Here is a 17,521-nt window from a genome sequence, read left to right as displayed (position 1 = left end):
AGGTGGTGGAGAGGAAAATGGTGACAGGGTTCAAAACAGTGTGAGATGAACACAGAGGATCTAGAATCAGAAAATAATAGTAAATATTGAAGAACTAAGGCCAGTACTGGGCAGACTTGCATGGTCTGTGTCTGTATATGGCCGTTTGGAGGAGGATGGGCTGGGGAGGGCTTCAGTGGCTGTGGGAGGGTGTAGATGGACTGGAGTGAGCTTTGACGTAGACTTCAGTAGTTGGAACCTAAGAACAGTACTGAGCAGAGCTTTGTATTCTTGCCAGGAAATAGCTAAGAAGAAGAAAATAAACAACAACCCAGATTAGGCAGACTAGATGTACCATTCAGGTTTTTATCTGCCGTCATCTACTATGTTACTATCTAGTTTGCCTATTGATACATCCTAAAACGTATATTCGTGCTAAAGGATATTTCCACAAAAAAAATAATGGTATAAATCTGTATCTCTTAATACATGTTAGGTCTGCTATACTGATACTGTGGGCTGGCATGGCTGACATATCTGATTAAGCTCATAGTCTGATAATTTCATGGCCATGTGTATCACCATTTAAAATGTTGTGTGCTAGCTTTGGGGTTTTTTTTTTTTTTATCAATATATTTATTAATTTTCAAAGAATAACAATACACACTATATGATACATGGTGGTCAAATGAATACATGAATACCAACAATCTCCCGAACTTCACCACATACCCTAGTGCCCACCCACCCACCCCCCATCCCATCCCAAACCCCTGACAACCAAAAGCACACAAAAAACAGTAAGTTAGAAACATTCTCCATTCCAGAATCTAATTCAGTGTGTTATGTCATACATTAAGCAGATGGCTTCGGGCTCTAGGGGTCAAAGTGAGCCAAAAGGGTTCCCAGCAATAACTAAACTAAACTAAACCTTAGGTTTATATACCGCACCATCTCCATGGTTGTGGAGCTCGGCATGGTTTACAGGAATTGTAATAAGAAAGGAACTCCAAGGAAAGGGCTAGATGAGGATCAGAGGAAAGAGGGAAGATAGAGGGCTAGGATGTCAAAGGAGGAGGGAAGTGTTAGATTTTTGAGAATAACCAGGTTTTCAGATGTTTACGGAAGGGTTGGAGAGCACTCAGGTTTCGAAGAGGGGAGGTAAGGTTGTTCCAGAGCTCAGTGAGTCTGAAAGGGAGGGAAGTCCACAGTATTCCTGGGAGGGAAATGCCTTTTAGTGAGGGGAAGGATAGTTTCGATTTTTGGGTGGGTCTGGTGGTATTAGGGTTTGAGGAGTTCCAAGAAAGCGGAATTAATGGTGGAAGGATGCTGTGGACGATCTTGAAAGATAGGCAGATGCATTTGAAGTGGACTCTGGAAATTATCGGAAGCCAGTGAAGCTTGAGAAGGAGCGGTGAGACATGATCAAATTTACTTTTTGCAAAGATAAGCTTGGCCGCAGCATTTTGACTCCGTTGGAGTCTGTGAAGGTTTTTCTTTGTTAGGCTTATGAAGATAGAATTGCAATAGTCCAGTCTGGAGAGGATGATGGATTGGACAAGAACGCACTGAAAGCACAGCCAAGTTTTGTGTCCAAGGAAGAAATTTGTAAACGTTCCATGGAAGCCTGCTGCAACATCAGGGTACGCCAATGTGATAATGTAGGAGGGTCCGAGGAAATCCAGCAGTGCAAGATCACTTTTTTCCCCATCAACACCGCGTGAGCCAGAAAGCTCCGAAACCTCTCGGGGAAGGGAGCTTGGGGGTTTTTTAACACAGATACTAAAACAATTTTTATATACAGCTGTTTGCTGCATCAAGAGCAAAATGTCTCCTTTCTATCAGTGCATGAGAAGGGTACTGATAGGAAGAGAGATATTTTAAGAAAACAGCAATTAATTATTTCTATAGTGCTACCAGACTATACGCTGCTCTGTACATTGGAAATGCAAAAGCTGTGCTTTTGCCACCTGTCCACTATCCCTGCAAAAATTCACTGCTGGCTCATGGTCACTCCCTGACACCCCTGCTCCTTCCCCCTCAATGTTCCCCTTTGTAGCTGTTTTGTCCAGGGCGCTCTAGTGGTGGTCTGACCCTGCCACCTCTGACCAATTATTCTTACCTAGTTCTTCCCACCACTATCTTGGAAAATGTGCTCCTGACCCCTAGTGGTGTATTAGGAAGGCACTGCCTTATTGACTGACCCCCGGTGGTGAGTCCTAATACAGCACTAGGGTAAGGTGCTACCAGTTTCCAGGATGGGTAGTGGCGAGAGGAAGTTGCTACTCCACAGACCAAACAAATTTTGCCCATGGATTCTATCAGCATTGTAGGCTATCTGGTCTAGGGTCAGAGGTGTCTGGCCTGGGGTACCTAGGATCAGATAGCCATGGAGGTGGTGGTGGAGTCTGAGGAAGGGTTGGATGCCCTTGTCACTGAATTTTTCTTTCAGCTCTAAGTGCTATGAGAAGAATAAGAAATTGCAAAAAAAAAAAAAAATTACATTGGGAGCAATTTGGTATTCATTGTTTTCTGTGTCTGCTTTCTACCCTTAAGTGCAGTGCTTTTATTGTGCTTAAATTTTTTTACTGTTTTGGAAGTAAGATTAATGAGAAAATCCCAAAAAATTTCTGTGCTAAAGAAACTTGCAAATGCCCTTAGCAGTAACAGTGCATATGTGTATGTTTAATAATCATAGAACCAACAGCCCGTCTCCTAAAGACCTTCTTCTCACTTAAAACATCTCCAAAGGGATTGAAGGCCAGTCAATTAGTTTTCTTGTGCTTTAGTGGCCTCCTCCAAGTTCTGGTTGCTGAAATGATAAATAGTAGAAGAGTCTGAATGTGAAACCCAATCATATCTAAATAGGAAAGATTACATTGCTCCTCTTTCATTGTTGATTGTTTCATGAATGCAGCCCCTCCCCCTTCAGTTAATCTGGTTATCATTTTGCTGCTTTCCCCATTTTGATTGTAGAGCAGGGGTGCCCAATACGTCGATCGCGATCGACCAGTAGCTCAGGAAGGCAACGTGAGTCGATCGCGGAGCCCATCCCGGCTCCGTGATAGACTCGTATTGCTGTCCTGACCTACGGGCCGATCAGCCTTCCTCTCCAGTGTTCTCCCTAGGGCCTTTTAGCTGGGCGGTTCGCCCAGCTGTCATCTGCCGCTGCTGAACATTAACCCCCCCCCCAAAAAAAAACGGCTTGGAGATTTCAGCCCGTAGCGAACGTATGCTCCGGGCTCTAACTTGTGCTTGCCGGCTTCTCTTCTCTTCCCTCCGAAACCGGAAGTTATGTCCGGGGGGTGGGGGGGGGGAGAAGGGAAGCCGGCACGCACATGTTGAGAGCCCTGAAGCAAGCGTTCGCTACGGGCTAATGCATCTGTTTCCGCGAAGGCAGGACCCGGCAGCATTTCCCTCAATAGGTTGATCACGATCTTGGGCTGATCAGCCTTCCTCTTCCCAACGGCAGAATTGACGTCGGGGAGAGGAATGCTGGTTGGCCGAAGCAGGGAGAGCTTGGGGCCTGTTATTGGTGGCGTTTGAGTCCTGGTCCCCGATGGCAATGGCAGTGGCAGTGGCTTGGGGGAGGGCAGGGAGAAAGAAAGAAAAAGGGCAGGCAGGGAGACAGAAGGAAAGAAGAGAAACAGAAAAAAAAAGAAAGGGAGGCAGAGAGAAAGAAAGGGCAGGGAAGAGGAAGGAAAAGTTGGGGGAAGGAATGAGGTCTGGAGGAGAGGAAGCATACAGGCTAAAAGAAGGGAAGAAAGATTGTATGTACAGTCAGAAGAAGAAAGTGCAACCAGAGACTCATGAAATCACCAGACAAGGTAGGAAAAATGATTTTATTTTAAATTTAGTGATCAAAATGTATCTGAATTTATATCTGCTGTCTATGTTTTACACTGTGGTCCCCTTTTACTAAACCGCAATAGAGGTTTTTAGCGCAGGGAGCCTATGAGTGTTGAGAGCAGCGCTGGGCATTCAGCGCAGCTCCCTGTGCTAAAAACTGCTATCGTGGTTTAGTAAAAAGGGAGGGGATATATTTGTCTATTTTTGTATGGTTGTTACTGAGGTGATAGTGCATAGAGTCATCTGCTTTGACCTCTTTGAAAAACCCTGGAATAGGAATGATAATTAACATTTTCTATGCGTACAGTGTGCTTTGTGTTTTTTTTTTAAATTTTATTGTTGGTAGATCATTTTGACTTGGTCATTTAAAAAGTAGCTCGCAAGCCCAAAAAGTGTGGGCACCCCTGTTGTAGAGGCTTAAGGTAAAGTTGAGGGACAAGCAGATTCTTGAGCATGTATGAATAGATCAATCAGCTAGTTGTCCTAGACCTCTACTACCCTTAGAGAGATTGTGAGCCCACCAGGACAGATAGGGAAAATGCTTGAGTACCTGATTGTAAAACCGCTTAGATAACCTTGATAGGCGGTATATAAAAATCTAATAAACTTGAAACTTTAAAGCTTGCACCCTGCACTGCACCAGTATCTTATCTGCAGAGACTGTTATTTACAGGGATGTATGTATTATCCCAGGACAAGCAGGCATGATATTCTCACATGTGGGGGGGGAGGGGGGGTGACGTCATCTACGGAGCCCCGATGCGGAAGCATTTTCAAGCAAACTTGATTGAAGATTTAAGTTTGCTCTGCTGCTCCACGCATGCGTGCCTTCCTGCTCCACTAGGGGGTACATCCCCTCGTGGTCTCCAGTTCAAAATTTTCCGCTGAGCCTAGAAGTCGTGTTTTTTCAGGCTCTGCCCCAACTGCCTTCCAGCACCGCGATTTTTCTTGTTTTTTCTCGATTAAGTCGCTGTGCGCGAATTTTTTCTTTCTCAACTTGATTCCTGCTTCGTTTTTGACTGACCCGGAGGCTTCCGGGTCCCCGTGGCCGCGTGGCTACTCGAGCCGCGGCCACTTTCGATTCTAAGTCCGGGCCTTTGACCGGCTTTAAAAAGTGCACCCGGTGCGAGCGGCTTCTTTCCATCACAGACCCGCATCGCCGGTGCATCCTTTGCCTGGGGGCCGCTCATCCAACCGACTCCTGCCCCCAGTGCGCTACTTTCCAGAACCGGGCCCTCCGTCGAAGGAAAGCCCGCATGGCGGATCTTTTCGCCCCAGACCAACCCTCTACCTCGGCCTCGAGGTCGGCCCCGGCCTTGACCTCGGCCCCGAATACCTTGGCATCGCCTCGAGACTCGACTCCGAAGTCCTCGGGACAACAGAAAACCTCGGCTCCGGGTAAGTCCCCTCTTCCCTCTTCAGGTTCTTTACCAGCAAAGAAACCAACCTCGGGGACACCGGCGACGCATGGCGCAAGCCCCATGCTTACAGCCCCGGCGAAGCCCTCCAAGCCTTCGGGCCGTGCCTCCACCACACGGGAATACTCTGATACGAGGTCGCCCCCGGTGGAGTGCACCGAGGCAGTGGACATGCCTTCGATGCTGTCCGTGCCTGTCTTTCAGGACCTACTCCGAGCAATGATCTCGTCGGAGCTGTCCGCTGCAATGGCCCATCTACAACCGGCCTCAACCTCGACCCCGCATGTGCCAGACCAGCCTGAGCCTCGCGTCGAGCCACCTCGGGGAAAAGTGCGCAAGCTTCGCCGCATCTCATCCTCCTCTGACTCCTCACCGAGGCACCCGAGGCGCTCTCCCTCCACAGACCGCCACAGGGCAAAACGTCGTTCTAAACCGACAGAAACCTCGAACCGCCGTACCTCCAAGAAGGCCCGGAGTTCCCCCACTCTACGAGGCCGTTCCCCTACACCTCGTACGGGACCGCTCAGGGTGACGGAGTTATCACTCTCCAACCCGCACATCCTCCGAACTCCCCCTCGGACCGGGGCTCCGATCCGAGGTGTCAGGCTTTCACCGAGGGAGTCCGGGTCGAGGTCACCGATTCGACATTGATCGGTACCCCGAACCCCGGCATCGTCTCCGAGGGGCTCCTCGAGACGTCAGAGATCCACGACCCTGGAACACTCTCACAATGCTTCCCCGGTCTCGGAACGTGGATCGGAGCGGGAACCTCGATACTCGAGGGAAGCCTCCCCGTCCTTCTCCACCCGACGGATGTCTCGTTCACCGACCCCACACGGGGCCTCGGGAATATCCCGCCCATCCTTCACTCGCTTTGTCCAGGACATGGGCCACGCTTTGGACTTAGACCTCCGGTCCGACTCCAGATACTCAAAGGAGTACCTAGCGGAGCTGGACATGCCATCACTGCCCAGAGAGTCCCTTCGCTTACCGCCTAATCCGGTACTCCAACAGGCTTTCTTCAGGAACCTGGAGACCCCCTATATGGTCACAGCCGTCCCCTCCAAAATGGAGGCCAAGTACCGTACGGTACCCTACCCGGGGTTTGAACAACCACAGCTCTCCCACCAGTCGCTGTTGGTAGAATCGTCCCTGAAAAAGGCGCACCCCTCCCGGGTCTCAGCCACGGTCCCCCCAGGTCGGGAAGGCCGAACCCTGGACAAGTTCGGCAGGAGACTTTATCAAAATGCGATGATGGCCTCTAGGGTGCAAAGCTACACTTTCACCTTCACATCCTACCTCAAACACCTCATCGGACTACTGAGAGCCTTTGAGACTGACCTACCAGCCTCTCGCCAAGGAGCGTTTAGCCTGCTTGTAGAGTCCCTCTCCAACCTACGCCTCCATCTATTCCACGCGGCTTACGATGGCTTCGAACTCTCCTCCAGAGAGGCAGCCTTTGCTGTCGCCATGCGCCGACTAGCTTGGCTGCGCCTGGTCGACATGGACCCCAACTTACAAGACCGGTTGGCTAACCTCCCCTGCGTGGGAAAAGAGCTGTTTGACGACACCATCGAGGCGGCTACAAAACGCCTCTCTGAACATGAACGCTCATTTGCCTCCCTTGTCCGGCAAAAGCCAAAACTGCCCGCGTCCAGGCCATTCAGGGCCCCCCCACGCCGCTACCCGCAAAAATCCACTCCTGCTTTCTCCCGGCCTCCGCAAACCCACCACCGGGCCCCACCCAAATCCCAACTGCCTGCAACTACCAAACCATCCCCGTCCTTTTGACAGGATACGCGGAAGGGGGCTGACCCCCTCCGCCAGAGTTCCAGGCTCCCTGCCTATCGGGGGCCGCCTCAGAGCTTTTTACCCTCACTGGGAACAACTCACGTCGGATGCATGGGTCCTTGGCGTGATCTCATCAGGATACTCTCTCAACTTTCGAGCCATTCCCCCAGACAGCCCCCCAGGGAAGTGCCCTCCCAACCGAACGCAGCTACCACTACTCCTCTCAGAAGCTCGGGATCTGCTTCGCCTGCGAGCAGTGGAGGAGGTTCCCCCCGACCAACGGAGGAAGGGCTTCTACTTCCGTTACTTCCTGGTACCGAAGAAGACGGGAGACCTACGCCCAATACTAGACTTGAGACGACTCAACAAATTTCTGGTACGGTAAAAATTTTGGATGCTTTCCCTACCGACTCTCTACCCCCTGATCGAAAAAGGCGATTGGCTCTGCTCCCTCGATCTGAAGGAGGCGTACACACATGTTCCAGTGCACCCCGCTCACCGCAAGTTCTTGCGTTTCCAAGTAGGGGACCTGCACCTACAATACCGAGTCCTCCTCTTCGGCCTAGCATCGTCACCCCGGGTCTTCACCAAGTGCCTCGTGGTGGTCGCAGCTGCCTTACGCTCCCAGGGCCTTCAGGTATTCCCCTACCTGGACGACTGGCTGATCAAAGCCCCGTCCAGGGAAGGGGTTATCTCAGCGACCCAACAGACTATTATCTACCTACAGAGTCTGGGGTTCGAGGTAAACTTCCCAAAATCCCAACTGAGCCCCTCGCAGTCCCTGCAGTTCATCGGGGCCACGCTGGACACGGTTCGCCTCCGTTCCTTCCTCCCCCCTCCACGTCTAGAGGCGTTAGTAAATCTGAGTCGAAGGATCTCAATGCTACCCTCGGTATCAGCTCGACAGATGATGACTCTACTAGGCCACATGGCCTCCACTGTCCACGTCACACCATTCGCCCGTCTCCACCTGAGAATCCCTCAATGAAACCTAGCCTCTCAATGGCGTCGATCGATCGCCCCGTGACAGTGACGCCTTCCTTGCAACGATCGCTCCGCTGGTGGGCCGACTCTTCAAATCTTTCCAAAGGTTTGCTCTTCCTCGCCCCCCCACACAACAAGGTGCTCACCACGGACTCATCGGAGTACGCTTGGGGAGCCCATCTGGATGGCCTACGCACTCAAGGGATGTGGTCAACAGAGGACCGTCGCTGCCACATCAACGTGCTAGAACTTCGGGCCATCTATCTCGCAGCTGTAGCTTTTCAACATCTGCTCCACGACCGGGTGGTTCTCATCCGAACCGACAACCAGGTAGCAATGTACTACGTAAACAAACAAGGGGGAACAGGGTCTTGGCCCCTCTGTCGGGAAGCTCTGCGCCTCTGGAAATGGGCAATCTCCAACAACACCTTCCTTCGAGCGGTGTACATACAAGGAGAACAAAACTGTCTGGCGGACAGACTCAGCCGCCTCCTCCAGCCACACGAGTGGTCACTGCACTCTCAAACCTTACGACAGGTGTTCGAACAGTGGGGGACGCCTCAAATAGATCTGTTCGCATCCCCCCACAATCACAAACTGCCTCTCTTCTGCTCCCGGATGTACTCCGCAGACCGGCTCGAGGCCGACGCCTTCCTCCTCGACTGGGAGGGAAGGTTCCTGTACGCGTTCCCACCGTTTCCTCTGATCCTGCGGACGCTTGTCCACCTGAAAACAGTACAAGCCACCCTGATCCTGATTGCTCCTCGCTGGCCACGCCAGCCTTGGTTTTCCCTCCTACTTCAACTCAGTGTCAGAGATCCACTGCCTCTGCCTCGGTTTCCCTCTCTACTATCACTGTGTCAGGGTTCGCTGTTACATCCCAATCTTCAATCTCTTCATCTGAATGCTTGGTTTCTTTCCCCCTGACTTCTCTCCCCGTGTCTCAATCAGTCAAGGAGATATTGGAGGCCTCTAGAAAGACCTCGACGAGAACCTGCTACTCCCAAAAGTGGACCAGATTCTCAACCCGGTGCTCCTCCCACAGCCAAGACCTGGTGTCAGTCCCCGTCCCTCTGGTCCTTGACTATTTACTTCAATTATCTCACTCCGGCCTAAAGACCAACTCCATTCGAGTACACCTCAGTGCGATTGCGGCCTTTCACCAGCCCCTGGAAGGGAAAGCCCTCTCGCTCCATCCCTTAGTCTCTCGCTTCATGAAGGGTCTCCTGAATGTCCACCCTCCTCTCAAACCTCCTCCGGTGGTTTGGGACCTCAACGTGGTTCTGGCTCAACTAATGAAACCTCCATTTGAGCCCCTAGACAAACGCCATCCAAAATTCCTCACTTGGAAGGTAATTTTCCTGCTTGCGCTCACTTCCGCTCGGCGGGTTAGTGAGTTACAGGCTCTGGTAGCGGACACACCCTTCACGGTATTCCATCACGACAAGGTGGTACTCCGCACTCATCCAAAGTTCTTGCCTAAAGTAGTGTCTGATTTTCACCTCAATCAGTCCATTGTCTTGCCTGTGTTTTTTCCCAAGCCCCACTCTCATCCCGGAGAGGTGGCACTCCACACTCTTGACTGTAAGAGAGCGTTGGCCTTCTACCTCCAACGCACTCAGCCACACCGGAAAGTCCCACAATTGTTTTTGTCCTTCGACCCAAACCAGTTAGGTCACCCAGTTTCCAAGCGCACCTTGTCCAACTGGTTGGCCGATTGCATCTCCTTCTGCTACGCTCAGGCTGGTCTCGCGCTGCATGGTCGAGTAACGGGACACAAGGTCCGAGCGATGGCAGCCTCCGTAGCGTTCCTCAGGTCCACACCTATCGAGGAAATCTGCAAGGCTGCCACGTGGTCTTCGGTTCATACTTTCACCTCCCACTACTGTCTGGACTCACTGTCCAGGAGCGATGGCCGGTTCGGCCAATCGGTTTTGCGAAATCTATTCGCTTAAATTGCCAACTTCCCTCCATCCCTTTTCAGTTAGCTTGGAGGTCACCCACATGTGAGAATATCATGCCTGCTTGTCCTGGGATAAAGCACAGTTACTTACCGTAACAGGTGTTATCCAGGGACAGCAGGCATATATTCTCACAACCCGCCCACCTCCCCGAGGTTGGCTTCTTTGCTAGTTAAGTGAACTGGAGACCACGAGGGGATGCACCCCCTAGTGGAGCAGGAAGGCACGCATGCGTGGAGCAGCAGAGCAAACTTAAATCTTCAATCAAGTTTGCTTGAAAATGCTTCCGCATCGGGGCTCCGTAGATGACGTCACCCCCCCCCCCCCCCCCACATGTGAGAATATATGCCTGCTGTCCCTGGATAACACCTGTTACGGTAAGTAACTGTGCTTTCTGGGACCCTGCAGAACCTGCAATGACTTTCTCCAGAGTTCTGTGTCCTTGTAAATTGAGATGGTGCTGTTTATTATTATATCCTTATAGTGGCCCAGTGGATTATTGTGATATCTTTGTAGTGGATCAGTAGAAAGGATTTAACACTGCACATATAAAAAGCTCTGAAATATACCGAGACAATGTTCTTTTGTGACCCTTAGCATGGTGATCAGGTTAAGCTCAAGAATCAACATTTTTCTCTAGAATTTATTTTTTATAGTCGGACCCATTGAGCCACCCTTTCCTGCAAAAACGTTTCCAAGTTTTTGTCTCAAGCATTGTGTTGCAGCAATACTTGGCCTTCTTTTCATGTAATTATAAGATTCCTGGCTTAAAAGAATCTATCAGATGGGGAAATCTGTTTCATCTTAAGGACGATCTTGTTTAAAAGTATCCTTATGATCTGCTTATAGTTTCTTGATTTATTGCTGCAATGTAAATAATCCTCCTCCATCATCCCTTTCTTAAAAATAGCATTATTGGCTCTTTTTCATATTTTCCTCCTTACATTTGAATAGCTTGTTTGAGGATATGTGCACAAAATTGAGGCGTGTCCTGCAAATGTGACCTTTCAAGGCCTTTGTTATTGCAGGGATAAGATCTGAGCTCCTTGCCTCTAGGTCTAGTTACTGCCCTCAGGCATGTGCTAGTGTTACTTGCAGATACTAGCTTTCTGAAATGGTTCCCAGTTTATTAGCAACCAAATGTATGGGTCTTTTGCTTGATTAGGATTAGAATGTAGAGTCAGAATATATGGTGCCTCTCTTTTATTGTGTTAATATTTCTATATTAAATCATATGTACCAATTTTTGCCTAATTTGTCTAGCTACCTCTATCCATTTTATTAAAACAGTGAGCCATCTTGCATGCTTACAATGTGACCATTTATTGGGATGATATTGTTTCTTCATACTCCTCCTTCCAGATACATTTTAATTTACGAAAAGCTTAAATATCTGTCCACACACCTTCATTCCAGCTGGGATTATAACTTTCGGGTTCTTCACCAGCCTCAGTAGTTTTTCCTCTGTGGTGACTTGGTTCCAGGCAGCAATAAGAGACTCAATAAATTTTCTTCATTAGCTGTAGCTTAGCTATTTTCAGTGACACTTTATACCATAAATTCTCAACTGGGGGGGTCCCTCCTACCAGGGGATGTTTTTGGGGGGTAGTGGCAGGAGGAATTGGGCACTTCTCCTGCTGCGGACATTCAGGGGTGGAGGGGGCTGACTTTGGGGTCATTGTCTTTGTGGGGGGGGGAGACATGATGACATGTTTGCTGCCGCAGCCGCTAAACTGATTGCAGCAGTGAGATTCCTTTGCCGCAATCAGATCAGCGGCCACGTCTGCTTTCTGGCCTATATTTCAAGCGCCTACTGTGGGCCTAGGGTTGCCTAAGTTCGCCTAAGGCCACTTCCGGCCAAAACCACACCTAGCCTTAGGCGAGTTTAGGCGGCCTTATGCGCCTCCCTAAGCTCGTAGATGCACCTACAATGTAGGTGGCCTGCCTTGGAATTTTTTTTTTAAACGTGCATCCCAATTGTCTGATAGACAGTGGCAGGCTGCCTAAAATCGGGGTGCCGTGTGTAGAATTTGCCCCTAAATGTTTTGGTAATTCCCACCAAAATTTCTACTGGAAGACAATCCTATTATTTGACTGGTTTATTTTGATCCTGAATTTGGTGCAGAATCCATGCATTCTACAAACACATTACATTCTGACGTATTCTGCCAAAGCCTTTACAAGTGAGGATCACCTGGTCACTTGCCTGCCCGGTATGAAGGTGGCAAACCTCACGCATCACATTGATAGGATTTTAGATAGTGCTGGGGAGGAGCCAGCTGTCTTGGTACACATAGGTACCATTGACATAGGAAAATGTGGGAGGAAGGTTCTGGAAGCCAAATTTAGGCTCTTAGGTAGAAAGCTGAAATCCAGATCCTCCAAGGTAGCATTTTCAGAAATGTTCCCAGTTCCACACACAGGACCCAAGGGACAGGCAGAGCTCTGAAGTCTCAGTGCGTGGTTGATATAATGGTGCAGGGATGAGGGATTTAGATTTGTTAGGAACTGGGCAACCTTCTGGGAAAGGAGGGGAGGAGCTTGTTCCAAAAGGATGGATTCCACCTTACCCAGGATGGAACCAGGCTGCTGGCGCTAACGTTTAAAAAGAAGATAGCTTTTAAACTGAGATGTGTGGGAAAGCTGACAGTCGCCCAGGAGTGGATGGTTCAGTGTGAGGTATCCTTGAAGGATACTATTCAAACAGGATATTTAGGGAGTCCCAGTAGAGAGGTTTCAATAAGGGTGAAAAAAAGCCAGGAGGGTTTAAGAGAGACTCAGATTTTCCCTGTTTTCTCAGCAGCCTGTAGTTACAATGAAAAAACACAATTTGAAGAGTCTATATATAAATGCTAGAAGCCTAAAAAATAAAATAGTTGAGTTAGAGTATATAGCACTGAATGATGAGATAGATATAGGCATCTCAGAGACCTGGTGGAAGGAGGACAATCAAAGGGACACTGTATTACCTGAGTATAAATTATATCACAAGGATAGAGTAGATCAAATTGGAGGGGGGGTTGCACTATATGTTAGAGGGAATTGAATCAAGTAAAATAAACATTCTGCAGGACAGTGTGGAATACATATGGATAGAAATTCCATGTATGAAGGGAAGGAATATAAAAGTAGGGTTATACTACTGTCCCCCGGGACAAAATGAGCAGTGAATAAATGTTTTCAGAGATTAGGAAAGCTGAAGAAATGGGCAACACTATAATAATGGATGATTTCAGTTACCCCAACATTGACTGGTAAAATATTAAATTGGGGAGTGCTAGGGAGGTAAACATAAGAACATAAGAATCCGCCTCAGCTGGGTCAGACCAGAGGTCCATCGCGCCCAGCAGTCCGCACCCGTGGCGGCCCATCAGGTCCATGACCTGTCATGTTATCTTGATTTAGCCCTATAGCCCCCTTGTTTTTATCTATACTCTTTCCATATTCTTATCTACCCTTATCTGTATTCCTAGACGTCATAAATGACTGCTTCTTGGTCTGGGAACCGACAAGAGGGGGTGCTATTTTAGATTTGGCCCTTAGTGGAATGCAAGGCATAGTACAGGCATTACTGTGTTGGGTCTGCTGGCAAACAGTGATCATAACTTGATCAAATTTGAGCTGATACTGGGAGTGACGTCGCAAAATAAAACTTCTGTACAGACATTTAATTTTTGAAAGGGAGATTATGATAAAATGAAGAAAATAGTTAAAAAGAAGCAAAAAAAGATCAGTTGCTAAGGTTGGGAGTGTAAACCAGGCATGGATATTATTTAAAAATACCATTGTGGAAGCCCAGACTAGAGAGTTGCGTGGGGACAGAAATCCCACCCATCCCCGCCCGTCCCCATCAGTATCCTCTCCGTCCCCACCTATCCCCGCAAGGAATTACCTCCATCCCCGCCCGTCCCCATAAAAACACAGCAATTACTTCTGACAGGATCATCAATGCCACAGTTTCTTTTGTGTTTGCGCTGCTGTTTTCCTTATGGAATCTCTTTGGAACACTTTTTTTGTTTTCTGTTCAGGTAATTAACTTATAAACCCCCTCTTTTACTAAGGCTGATGTGTCCATTATATTATATGGACGAACCCTGCTTCCAAAGCCTTCCATCCCCATGGGAGTCCTGTTGGCTAGAGGGGGGTCCCCGTGGGAGTCCCGTGGGCCAGAGGGGTGTCCCTGTGGGAGTCCTGTGGGTTAGGGGGGATTCCCGTGACCCCCATTCAGACCTCTAGCCCAGACTAGATGTATTCCACGTATCAGCAAAGGTGGAAATAAGAGAAAATGAGAGCCGGCATAGTTAACAGGTGAAGTGAAAGAGGCTATTAGACCAAAAAAAGTATCCTTTGAAGAATGGAAAAAGGATCCAAATGAAGAAAAGAAAATACACAAGCACTGGCAAGTTATAAACATACCTGTAAATGAAGAAATGTGGAAGTGCGTTCGCTCTCACCAGAGGCGAGAAAAATCCACGCAAGACAAATATTCGTTATAGATCAAGTACTAGCAAAACCAGATCTTTTCCTATAACGGACATGGTCAGGCAGCGAAAGGAAGGCGGGCTGTTCGGAGGACATATATAATGAGGAAACGTAACCATAGTAACAAAAATGCATTCACGTGACATATTGAAAACGCAAAGAGTCAAGGGAATCATACTGAACACGCGTTGACGTGATCACGTGTTAACGTGCTGTACGTGTGTGTGTCCTTTGTTCGCCAAGTGGCATCTAGTGGCGTGCTGAATTGTCATTGCGCTCAGTTATCGTTGCGCTCAATTGTCTTGCGCGGAGATATAGTTGCGCGTAATTGTCTTTAGCGCAATTGTCTGTGAGTGCCATTGTCATTGTGCTGAGTTGTCTGCGTGTTTTTGACGGCGTGCGATTGTCTTGTGCGCTTTTGACCTGTCACCTAAGAAAGAATATGAAGAGAAACTTGCAAAAGAGGCAAAAACACATAACAGTTTTTTTAGATACATCAGAAGCAGAAAACCTATGAGGGAATCTGTGGGATTGCTGGGTGATTAAGGAGCAAAAGGGGCGCTCCTTAATCATAAGGGAGGATAAGGCCATAGCAGAGAGACTGAATGAATTCTTTGCTTCGGTCTTTATGGAAAAAGATGTAAGAGAAATGGTTTTCAAACGGTGATGATGCGGAGGAAATGAAAGAAATCTTGCTGAATCTGGAAGATGTACTAAGCCAAATTGACAAGTTAAAAAGTGATCAATTGCCTGGACCGGATGGTGTACATCCCAGGGTACTAAAATAACTCAAACATGAAATTGCTGACCTGCTATTAGTGATCTGTAACTTCTCGCTAAAATCGTCTGTAGTACTGAAGACTAGAGTGTGGCCAATAGAAACATGATGGCAGATAAATGCCAAAAGGCCCATCTAGTCTGCCCATCCGCAGTAACCATTATCTCTTTCTCTCTATGAGAGATCCCAAGTGCCTATCCCACACCTTCTTGAATTTAGACAGTCTCTGTGTCCACTACTTCTTCCAGGAAACTGTTCCATATATCTACCACCCTTTCTGTAAAAAAGTATTTCCTTGGATTGAGCCCATCATCTCTTAACTTCATCCTATGCCTTCTCATTCCAGAGCTTCCTTTCAATTGAAAGAGACTTAAGTCATGCGCATTTAATTTCATGTGTAGGTATTTAAACATCTCTATCATATCTTCCCTCTCCTGCCTTTCCTCTAAAGTATACATATTGAGATCTTTAAGTCTGTCCCTATACGCCTTTTGATAAAAACCACGCACCATTTTAGTAGCCTTCCTCTGGACCGACTCCATCCTTTTTATAACTTTTTGAAGATGTGGTCTCCAAATTGTATACAATATTCTAAACGAGGTCTCACCAGAGTCTTATACAGGAGCATCAATACCTCCTTTTTTCTACTGGCCATACCTCTTCCTATGCACCCTAGCATCCTTCTAGCTTTTGCCGTCACCATTTCAACCTGTTTGGCCACCTTAAGATCATCACATACAATCACACCCAAGTCCCACACTTCTGTCATGTACAAAAGTTCTTCACCACCTAAACTGTACTGTTCCTTTGGGTTTTTACAGCCCAAATGCATGACCTTGCATTTCTTAGCATTAAAATTGAGTTGCCAAATATCAGACCATTTTTCAAGCTTTGCTAGGTCTTTCTTCGTCATTCACATCATCCGGGATGTCTACTCCATTACAGATTTTGGTATTATCCGGAAAGAGGCAAATCTTACCTGACAGCCCATCAGCAATATTGCTTATAAAAATATTAAAAAGAACAGGCCCAAGAACAGAACCTAGAGGCACACCACTGGTAACATCCCTTTCCTCAGAGCGATCTCTATTGACCACTACCCTCTGTCGCCTTTCACTTAACCAGTTCCTGACCCAGCCCGTCACTTTGGGCATCCCAAGAGCACTCAGTTTATTTATTAGCTATCTGTGTGGTACACTGTCAAAGGCTTTTCCACATCTAGCACACTCCCTCTATCCAATTCTCTGGTCATCCAGTCAAAGAAATTGATCAGATTTGTCTGACAGGACCTACCTCTAGCGAATCCATGTTGCCTCGGGTCCTGTAATCTACCAGATTCCAGAAAGTTCACCATTCTATCTTTTAAAAGCGTTTCCATTAATTTGCTTACCATAGAAGTCAGACTTACTGGCCTGTAATTCCCTTCCACTTTTGTGGAGAGGGACCACATCTGCCCTTCTCCAGTCCCTCTGGTACCACTCCCGACTGTAGAGAAGCATTGAAAATTCAGTGGAACCACCAGAACTTCCCTAAGTTCCTTCAGCACCCTCGGATGTACACCATCTGGCCCCATCGCATTGCCTACCTTTAATTTAGCTACACGAGCACAACCCTCTGAAAAATCAATCGGGATCTACCACTATCCCTATCCGCAGTTGTCTTCTGCAGTCCAGCTCCCAGACCTTCAGCCATGAACACAGAACAGAAATATTTGTTAACCAATTCAGCCTTTTCTTTATCAGCTTCTACATATTTCTCCCCTTAACTTTTGAGTCTCACATTCCCCTTTTTGCACTTCTTCCTATCACTGATATATCTAAAAAAGTCTTGTCTCCTTGTTTTTTATATTTCTTATTTCATTTGTATCTTTACTTTCCTTACTTCTCCACCAGCCTCTCTTAACTTTTCCAGATATTTTTGCCTGTCATCCTCTTTCTGCGATCTTTTGTAGTTTGTGAAAGCTAAACTTTTATTCTTTACCTTCTCAGCTACTACTTTTGGGAACCAAAACTGCCTTCTTTTCCTCTTACTTGCCTCACAAAAAGTTTTGTTGCCCTTCAATAACTCCTTTCAGTATTGCCCACTGCATTTCTACTCCTTCCAGATGTTCCAATCCAGACTGTTACGCCGATTTTTAAAAAGGGTGTAGGGTTCCAAGGGAGATCCAGGAAATTACAGACCAGTAAGCCTGACTTTAGTGCCGGGCAAAATGATGGAAATAATTATAAAAAAATACAGTTGTGAAACATATAGACAAGCATGATTTAATGAGACATAGT

General features: G+C 47.6%; 1 protein-coding gene across 3 annotated transcripts in view; it reads left to right on the top strand.

Moving 5' to 3' along the window:
- The window catches only part of UTRN (utrophin), a 1,286,828-nt gene that overhangs the window by 336,770 nt on the left and 932,537 nt on the right, over positions 1 to 17,521 (top strand). The window lies entirely within an intron of this gene.

This window comes from Geotrypetes seraphini, chromosome 3, assembly GCF_902459505.1.
Source record: "Geotrypetes seraphini chromosome 3, aGeoSer1.1, whole genome shotgun sequence".
Classification (NCBI taxonomy): Eukaryota; Metazoa; Chordata; class Amphibia; order Gymnophiona; family Dermophiidae; genus Geotrypetes; species Geotrypetes seraphini.
The sequence above is the reverse complement of the archived record's forward strand: the minus strand, read 5'-3'. Positions and strand labels throughout refer to the sequence as shown.